Source organism: Microplitis demolitor, chromosome 8, assembly GCF_026212275.2.
Source record: "Microplitis demolitor isolate Queensland-Clemson2020A chromosome 8, iyMicDemo2.1a, whole genome shotgun sequence".
NCBI lineage: Eukaryota > Metazoa > Arthropoda > Insecta > Hymenoptera > Braconidae > Microplitis > Microplitis demolitor.
In genome coordinates this window covers 19,534,900-19,545,517 of record NC_068552.1, presented here as the reverse complement: position 1 = coordinate 19,545,517, position 10,618 = coordinate 19,534,900, and the positions used below count along the sequence as shown (strand labels likewise).

The window sequence follows — 10,618 nt, the reverse complement described above, 5'->3', positions numbered from 1 at the left end:
AGTCAAAAAAAAATTCAAAAATTCTAGTCATTGATAAAAATAAAATACAAAAATTCTAGTCATTGATAAAAATAAAATACAAAAATTCTAGTCATCCAAAAAAAAAATCTAGTCATAAATCCAAAAAATGTTAAAAATTTTAGTCAAGTCAAAAATCAACCCACTAATTTATTTTTAATTACAAAATTTATTTTACCGGCTTACAATTTCAAAATTTTTTTTTCGCGCCACAGAAATTTTATTTTACCATCAATAAAATAAATCTAGTCATCGAAAAATAAAATCTAGTCCCAAATTCTAGTCTAAAAAATCTAGTCACTAAAAATAAAAAATAAAATTAGTCATAAAATAATTTCTAAGCAACCAAAGAAAAATTTGCCGAAATAATTTCGCAAATCCATACAGCGCACATTCCAAATTATAAATAAATAAATAGAGAGAAATATATATCTATATATAATTACTATTGAAGAAATTATATTCTAGTCACTAATGTAATAAAGTAACAATTAATTCGAACCACCGAAAAAGGAAAACAACAAATGGGTCCTAAATAATGTGCAGGCCGATTTCATATGCAATTTTAATTACTATCTGTATAAATACTTAAAATAGTAAATGGTATTTATTAAATAGCTGTATAATCTGTATCATAAATCATTAATATATAAATATATATACGTATAAGTAAATTAAATCATTGATCAATTATCACATTGACAATCACAAAGGCTAAAATCACTGCCCGTGGATGCGATGCCATAAAAAATTAATTCACTCGGTAGATTATCTTATTACCGATAATATTTTTTAAGTCAGTAATTAATTATAATTAATTATAATTTTTATTATTAACAGAAATGTGTCTAGTTGATTAATTTCACTAGAGGGATGCGTGCCAGTATTAGAAGTTAAAATATTTTTTTTTAAATCAAAATTAAAACTTAGAATTTTTTTATTTTTTAATTCAACTCCATTTTGAATTCGAATCATTTGTAAATATAATTGATTAAAAAAAAAAAATTAATAGTAAAAATTGAGTGCCTCTGTACTGAAACTTAAAAATTTTCAAAGTTAACAAAATTTTTTTTTTACTTTGGAAATTTAGATTTTTTTTGTAATTCTTATTTAATTAAAATAATTTATACAATAAGTAAAAAAAGTCCTAGTGGCAGCTAGTCAGAACAAAAAATATAAATTAGTAATTAAAAGTCTTGTAATTTGAAAAAAAAAAAAAAAATAATAATTACGGACTAATTAATTTTTTTTGTTCCGGAATTAAAAAATAAGTATTAGCTGGCTGTGTTTATTTTAACAAACTTCTAATCATAAAAAAAATTATTCTTTAATTTCCAATTGACGTAATTAGTAATTAATTAATTAAGATAATATTTATTTAATTTAAAAAATATAATTTAAAAAAAATTATACGAGTGAAACTCTAGTCAAAAACCACAGATACCAACCCGAAAAGTAAATTGTTAAAAATAATTACAAAGTAGGGTAAATTGATCTCAATCTGTGGGTAAATAGATTTACATAAGTCATTTAAGTGTAAACTATTATAATTTACTTATTCTAGTCTATTTATATTAACGTAATTACAAGTATAATTAGTCATTAATAATTTTATGAGTGTAATTTATACTGCGTATTTAATATTTATTAAAAAAAAAAAATACTTGTAATAGTAATTAAAATTTTAGATTGGTGTTTTGAATATTTAATCAACTTTGTAACCGATTTTTGTGTGGGTTTTACAGTGTGATTTTTAAAACTTTTTATACCGAGTGTCAAAGAAAAAATATTTAAATAAAAAAAAATGTTTGCTGTAGAAATTATAGTATTTGTTTATTTTTCCTATTCCTTATTTTTAACTAAATTAATTATAAAAAAAATCCTCTATTTATTGCGACAAAATATTATTTTTTTCAATATGATACTCAAACTTCATTTATTTCTTTGTTTTGATTTAAATGTAAAAAATTTGAACTTTTAAAAATATAACCTTCAATTTGGAAAAGTTGAATTCAAATTTATAATTTAAAATCTTCTGTTAAAATAAATTAATTAATTATAATTACACTGTAAAAAATATATGAAGTACAGGCAGATACGGAGTTTATCTTTCTACAGAAGTTCACTTCATCATCGAAATTCCGAATCAAATTGGATACGGACTGAAATAAAATCTAAAATCTAAAAATTCTCGATTTTCTTTATATATGTAAGTATACTTCAGAGTTTTTAAATTTTTTATTTTAAACTTACCCAAGTAGCACAGAGTCAACTTCAAGACGTCTTTTAAAAGGACACCATTTTACCACTATTTGTAATTTACTTTCTGTCGTCACTTGTGTTAAGTCTTTTAACTAGGTATTTTTTCAGTGACATTAATTTCTGATCATTTTGTCAACATATTGATGCCTTATTCAAAAGTCAAAAAGTAGCCAAAAAACTGATATTTTATAGATGTCACAAAGGCAAGTCTGCTACCTGGGAATATAACCTTCAATTTGTAAAATTTAAATTCAAATTTAAAATTTAAAATTTTCTGTTAAAATAAATAAATTAATTAATTATAATTACACTGTAAAAAATTTATTAAGTACAGGCAGATATGAAGTTTATCTTTCTACAAAAGTCTACTTCACCATCGAAATTTCAAATCAAATTAAATATGGACTGAAATAAAATCTCCGAAATTAATTTTATAAAAAAAAATTCTCAATTTCCTTCACATATGTAAGTATACTTCGGAGTTTTTAAATTTTATATTTTAAACTCCAGACAACAGTGAAATGAAATTCTAATTCTCAATTTTTTACAGTGTACTCAAGGTATGAATTTATAATAAAAAAAAAATGACAATAATAATGACATTCGCGTGGAAATCATAGACTTTATTTTAAGAATAATCTGAGTATTATTAAACAACGTAAACATTCACAACAAATGGGAATAGGGTACTTAGTTTTTTTTTTTTTAATAATCATAATAAGAATAATAAGATATTATAATAATAGTTATAGTTAATAATCATTATGCTTATATATATATTATATATGACGATGTAATTATCTGTATTTTAAAATCATGTAAGTGAAATTTATTATTTTCATCTTAATTCTCTCGAATGTGGTCATTAGTAATTGCAATTAATTATTAATCATTGACAATAACATATATATTCATATATATATGCATATTCATAAGATACTTAATTTACCATCAATATATAAATGCATATATATAATAATAATTAATAATAATAATAATTATTCACACGTTTAAATATTTTGTCTTAAATATTGAATTTGCTTAAAACAATTAACGCAATTAATAAATTAGCTTTGTTGCGTACCCTCAATTTTAAATTTCCTTTAATATCTTGATTTTGAAACACGTCCTTTGACAAATCTAGCTGATAATAATTAAATTAAATTTAAGATAAAGTTTAATCGAAGGTCTTACGAAGTCTGTAACAGTACTAGATAATAGATAATAGTAAACGCACGTTTATTTACAGTATTATTTAATAAATTTATCGCGTATATGAAGTGTCCAATAGCTATAAGTAGATTTTTACAATTTATATTGCAATTAAATAAATTTATTATCTAAAAATATTTAAGATTAAGACAAATATTAATTAGTTGTTTTGATATTTTCATTAAAAATTACACAAATTTTTATTTATTACTTATGTCCAGTTCATTCTATTCTATCTAATTATTGAATCGTTTTTTTTATACATTTTTTTTTATAAATTCACGATCACGATTCTGTTTTTTATTTTTTTTTTTTTTTTTTACTCGTGACATCAGACGTCAATCTGTTGTTTAAAAATAATACTGAAGTTAGCAGACGACTAAAAATTTTTGAATTTGTTTTCAAAGCGACAAATGATAAAAAAAAAATATTTTGAAAAATTGCACCTGTAGTTTTTTGCATTTTCTACACGTGCATTTTTTTAGTTTTTTTTTTGTAATTAATTTGATAAAATAAATCCAAAACTTTTACATTGCCAATTTATGATACTGAAGTTAGCTGACGTTTAATAATTTTTTTATTTTTCTCAAAATGGTAAATTACAGAAAAAAAAATATTTTGAAAAATTGCACTTGTAGTTTATTAAATTTTCTACAAGTGCATATTTTTCATTTTTTTTTTTCTAAATTAAATGGTTTAAAAAAAAATTAAAAAATTTTAAATTGTCAGCAACTTCAGGATCATATTTAACTTCAGGATCATTAAAAATAAACGAATAAAAATTAATGAATAAATAAATGGATTATTAAAACAGTGACCAAATACTTCATCCTTACTTTCAATGATAAATTTATTTACCGAGTAACTAAACGGAGAAGATTTAAATTGATCTCACTGTCGGATATTAAATGTTAATGTTTTATAATTGTAAATATAAATATAAATAAAAGTACAATTTATAAATTACATGAGTTATATTTTTTTTTAAATGTTTATTAATTATTAAATGATAGTAGTACTTTCATACTGTCAATACATTTTAGCGGTTAATTTAGTATGAGAATGTGAAAAAAATTATAATTCTGGACGTTTGAGTTGTACGCGCGTTATAATTTTTTTTTTATTTTATAATTTAGTAGAATTTAAAATTTATTATTTATGATTGTTTATATTTATTTATTTATTATATATTTATGAATATTTCATTATAAGAGTTTTGTTAAAATTGCACGTACCACTCAGCGGGAAGAAAGATTTTAGAATTTTTTGAAGACTGATGATTATATGCAATAGATATAAATATATACAGACTGGTTATTATTTATTTATAATGTTATCGGTTTAATTCCCCTAATATTTTGAAATTTTATTATTAAATAAAATAAATAAATGATAAATTTTTGTGCGCATTTTCTAGAAGTGTTTACAATTTATTATTTGAGGTATCAGTTGCATTTAAAAAAATAAATTCCTGAATATTGAAAAAAAAATTTTTTGTTTACTCAAAAATGGATTTTTTGAAAAATTTTTTTTTTTTATAAAATAAATTTGATTTTCATAACAGAAATAAAATTCTCTTTAAAATGAATACCCACATCGATATATTTAAATAAAGTTAATCACTCATTAATCAACTCGCGGTTAATTCGCGGACAATAATTTTTTTTTAAATATATTGATGTAGGTACTCAAATAAGAGGAAATTTTGTCACCAATTTGACTATACTTATCAATTTTTTTTTTTAGAAATTAAAATAATTAAATATTTGATTAATTTGGAATGCAACGGTAGGCAACCAATACCTTAATTTAAATTTATTTATAATTATTTTAACCATATGTTGTTTTAACCAATCTGTATATTGTACAACTATATAATTAGTTATCTAAAGGTATTTATAAACATATGCGAGTGACAGAAAAAGTGACTACGAAATTTTAAATATTTTTAAAAGATTTTTTTAATAGACTTGAGTTGCTCGTTATTCAAAAATTATCATCTGAGTATTAATACCCGTACTATATAATAATAATAAGAATAATAATAAACCATTCACAATACACAGTATGAATTGCGAGATACTCGATCGATAATTTTGAAATTTTCAGCTCGTCAGTCTGAGAGAAAGGCGCTGGGACATTTTTAGTCCCCTGTTTTCTACACTCAATCATTCACTTAATTATTTATTGACGATCTTACATTATTTTCGTCAATACACACTAGATTTTTTTTTAAATTACAATCAAGAATAATTAATTTACTCAAATTAAATGAATTTTCATTTTTAAAATTAGGTGCGAATTTTATTAAAAGAAAAAAAAAAATAAAATTGACAACTAAAATTTAAATCCAACATTTATTTTAATAATTTTACAGGAAAAAATCTATATATTTAAATATAAGTAGTTAAAGATGACCTTCATTGCAGTACCAAAAAAAAAAAAAATAATTAATTGCCAAAAAAAAAAAAAATGGAAATAAATAAAAAATAAAAAAAAAAGTTTCAAATGAATACGGATATCTTGAACACGTTTACAACTCCATTCACATACACATTTGTTTAAATTAATTATTAATAATTAATCATTAATTATAAATATTAATCATTGTATTGATTCAACGACTTATTAATTTATAGCTTTACACACGGAGAAGAGTTATTAAAAATTGCATTTTCTTTGCATTAGATCTTATTATGTTTATTTATTTATTTATATATATTTATATTTTTTTTTCATTTTTAATTATTTTTTTAACAACATTCCTATCGTATTAATTTTAAAATTTCTCCAGCTCGCACTAGGATGTATGACCAGAGTTGACATCTAAGTGTCGGCAAAATGATCCATACTCTTCACTCACTCTATTCGTTATTTTTTTTTTTTTTTTTTATTTAATTAATATCATTATTATTATTATAATAATTATAATTATAATTGAACAGTAATAGTAATTTAAATTTTCGATAGTGATATTAATGAATAGTAAGTTTATTATTATGATATACGTACACATACATACATACATGTATTTACAACATTACACATACATATATGTATGATTACTTTTTTTTTTATTTCATGTACGTTAATTAATTAATAGTAATAATTAATAATTAATAATATTTATCATAAAATGTATTTTATTTAACACATTTTTTAATTAATTTTTTTTTTTTCATTTATTTGTACAAGTAAATTAAGAATAAGTACAACTTGGTAGCAAAGAGAGATAGAATTATTTTTATTTTTATTAATATTAATATTATTATTATTATTATTTTATTATTAATATTATATAATAATAATTATTAAAGTGAAGATAAAGAAAGATTAAGAGACAAATTGAGAAAGAGATATTTTATTATTTTTTAAACCCTTGCTGTTTAACAGGAAAGGGATCTTTGCCATGCGTTTCTTTATATATTTATATATATCGCCTGACTTATTTCAAAAGGACATGTTTTATACTCCCTTTTGACTTGTTGCTAAATTTAAAACCAAAAGAGCATAGAATTTTTTTTAATTCTTAATGTAGACTTGTGCTGAAGCTGAAAATTTTGAAAACCAAAAAAGGCGCGAAATTTTTTTTTTGAATCTCAATTATATTGTGGACTTATTTTAAAGCTTAAAATTTTGAAAAAATTAGGTAATAGACCTAGTATCCGATCGATGCATGAATTTGTATATATATTTACTAAATATAGATATACAAATATGTGATTGGGTACTAGGTCTCTTACCTAAAAATCAGTCAACAAAATGCTTGGTAATGAAAAAAAAATTGTAGCCCTTTGGTTTTAGACCTAGTGACCAAAGTCAAAAGGACTTATATTTTTTTTAAATTCCTACTCATATTGTAGACTTATTCTTCAACACGATTGGTAATAAAAAAAAAATTTTACACCCTTTTGACTTTACAGAGTTTTCTAAAATTCCATAAAAAAAAAAAAAGTCCTTTTGGAATTAGTGACGCGATATGACTCTCATTGTACGCACATGTATTAATTAATGAGTTGATTAATTAATTAATGTTTACATTAATATTATAGTTAACGATATACAACATATGTAACTGAGGCGGTGGATTAAAAATGAGGGATTATGTGTAGAATAAATATAATATGTAAGTGATATTTTTAATAAATTTTGTTAAAATTTATATTTAATAGCGCGACGATGCACGAAGGGAATTAAAACCTCAGGGTTGTGTTAAACTTTTTGTTGACTTGGTATCGGCAAAAACTCCGCTTTCTGTGTACTTAATATTTAAAAACGACACTCGGATTTTACTGAATACTCGTCCAGTTTTATTTCGATAGCAACACACATTTAAAATCTTTAACGCTAGTTTTTATTTATCATTTTTTTTACCATTTTATTCCTTACGATCCCCAATGCAATTTATATTTTAAATAAATACGGCTATTGTTATTATTATTTATTTATTTGTTGCTGATTTCTCACTCTTCTCGCGTGGATGCGAGTGCATTCGATGCGCTTTTAAAATAACGAGCGCTAATTTTTAAATTTAAAAAGGGACCGAAGTGTCATGGCTTAACATTATTATTATTATTAATATTATTATAGTAATTATTATTATTTATATAATTATTCTATAAATCCTCACATCATTTATTTTAAATTAATTCATATTTATCGCGAGATTCATTTTTTTTTTAACTGCAGCCGTCTGGAGTCTCGATACGTAACATCCGTTAATTATTGAGGACATTTTCAGACGATTCCCTCCAATTTTTGAAAATTTTCGATGACTCAGCTGTCAAATGTATCAAAATGTTGTCAATATTTTAAAAAAATTAAAACATTAATTGAAAAAAAGAAAATTTTGCCCAAATATAAAGCTTAAAAAAAATTAGTTACAGTTGACATCAATTAGAAGTCAAACAAAATTTGAAAAATAAATTTCCATGTTATTTATAGTTTGAATTTTCAAATTTCGTATGCTAAAATTTATTTAAAAAATTTTCTTTTGACATCTAATTGATGTCAACTGCAATCAATTTTTTAAAAATTCTACACCTTGGTGAAATTTTATTTTTTCCAATTAATTGATAAAATTTTGATGAATTTGACAGCTCAAAATCAGTGAATATTTTTAAAAAGTGGGGGGGGGGTCCAAGAATGACCTTAATAATTACTTATTATCTTAAACAATAATTAATGAAATAAATTCAGCATGGATAAATAAATACAGTCCATTAAAAAATTAACCTGAGATTCAAATAGCGATATTGCACTTTTATGAGATTATTTAAAAAGAAGAAAAAGAATATTAAGAATTATGTTTTTTTTTTTTTAAATTTGCGTTGACTAGATTTTACTTGATCTCCAATGATCTTATCACAATTCCGAGCTCGTATATATATTTTTATATTTTACTAATTTAAAGGTTTAAATAATTAGTCAAGGTGAAGATAATTTTAATTATGCCCGTAGCTAATTAATGGCAAGAAATAAAATACCCGAGATTTTTTTTCAACGCGATTTTTAAAGGAAAAAAAAAATAAATAAAAATTATGTGTTTGTAATGGCAATAATGCGCTTAATTAAACTATTTCTAATTATAAATAATAATTAACCATTGTAATTAATAAACAAAAACTCAGAGCTCCAAACGGCGTTATCAGTAATGAACAAACAAACAAATAAATAAATTTAATTAACGAAATGTTTAATGATAAGACTTTAAAGTTGGCATTATTTTGCAGACCGACACTTGTACTCAGTAAATAATCGTGGTCGCTTGTATTTCTCGCGTGTACGTTTAATGAAAAGGTGTTTGTATAATATATGTATATTTAATTATATATATGTATATAGATTAAATAATAATAATAATTATTTCTCAGTAAGCTTGAAGTAGGAACGAAAGGTCCATCCACCCGCGGCAGACCAGCTGCCATTACGGTGTGCAATCATTGAATTATTATTTTTTAACTTCATTTTCATTAATAAACCATACATACTGTCACTGGCATTTAACTTCCGTCTGCATATTGCTGGGCGTATGCTCTGTTCATGTGTGTGAGTATGTGTCGTGTTGTGTTGTGTTATGTTATGTATCCTGTATTGTGTATTCTCTTGAGACGCAACGCGATATACGGGAATGTCTATTTGATGGCTCCAAAATGTACATACATACACTCTACATATTTTATTTATACACTAACTAGCTACAGATACGCAAAGACAAATTTATTATTGTAATTAATGTGAGACCAGAGAATCAAAAATTTACAATTTTTTTTTAATTATTGAACTTTTGCTGCCTGCTCATAAAAAAAAAAGGATTTATTGACTCGAAAAATTTTCTTGAGAGAATTTTTTTCTAGTCCTGAGAATTTTTTTTTTATTTTGAGATGCAAAGATTTTTTTGCGCCAAAAATTTTAAATTGAATTTTTTTTTTTTTTTTTGGTAGAAAATAATATTTAATTGTAACACCTGTCTTAGTTTTGAAATAATTTATAAGAATGTTGTGTTTATAAGGTGGGCGTTGTTCATTTCTCTGACGTTTTACTAAACTTGTATTTCTTCACGCACGCGTGAAAGAATAATGCATTTTTATATGTACATTTCAAAACTTCATTTTACATTCTCATATATTCGTCTAACATGTATTATTCACCTTGACATTATATATATATATATATATATATATATATATATATATATATATATATATATATATATATATATATATTTAAAAATGTATGTATGGATGTCTGCGCATGTATTTTAAGTATACGAGTCGGTGATGAGATGTCACGTATCCTTTTATTCTTCTTTTTCTTTTTCTTCTTTTTTTTTTTTTTAAATATTTTTTTTTTTGTTTTTTATTTTATATTTTTTTTTATTTTTTGAAATTTATCCTCTTGGTTATCTGGTTTGGCTCGATGCAAATACAACGGCTATTTCTAATTTAGGGTAGACGAGCAATGTAACATTGATGATTTTAAAGAGCAATGAGATTTTAAAAACTCATTGTCACCTGAAAATTAAAAGTCAATGGGTTAATTTCATACAGTTAATAATTTCTGCAGTAATAAATTTACTTTTTATTTTTTTTAAAATAAATTAGTTAATTATTAAATTAAAATTTTT

General features: G+C 22.8%; 1 protein-coding gene across 5 annotated transcripts in view; it reads right to left on the bottom strand.

Moving 5' to 3' along the window:
- Nucleotides 1-6,363: 6,363 nt before the first annotated feature.
- The window catches only part of LOC103576807 (serine/threonine-protein phosphatase 2B catalytic subunit 3), a 133,534-nt gene continuing 129,279 nt past the window's right edge, over nt 6,364-10,618 (bottom strand). For all 5 annotated transcript variants that reach the window (XM_053741388.1, XM_053741389.1, XM_014443235.2 and 2 more), the window contains one exon: nt 6,364-10,505. The gene's annotated coding sequence lies outside the window, so the exon portion shown is untranslated. The remainder of the gene's footprint in view (nt 10,506-10,618) is intronic.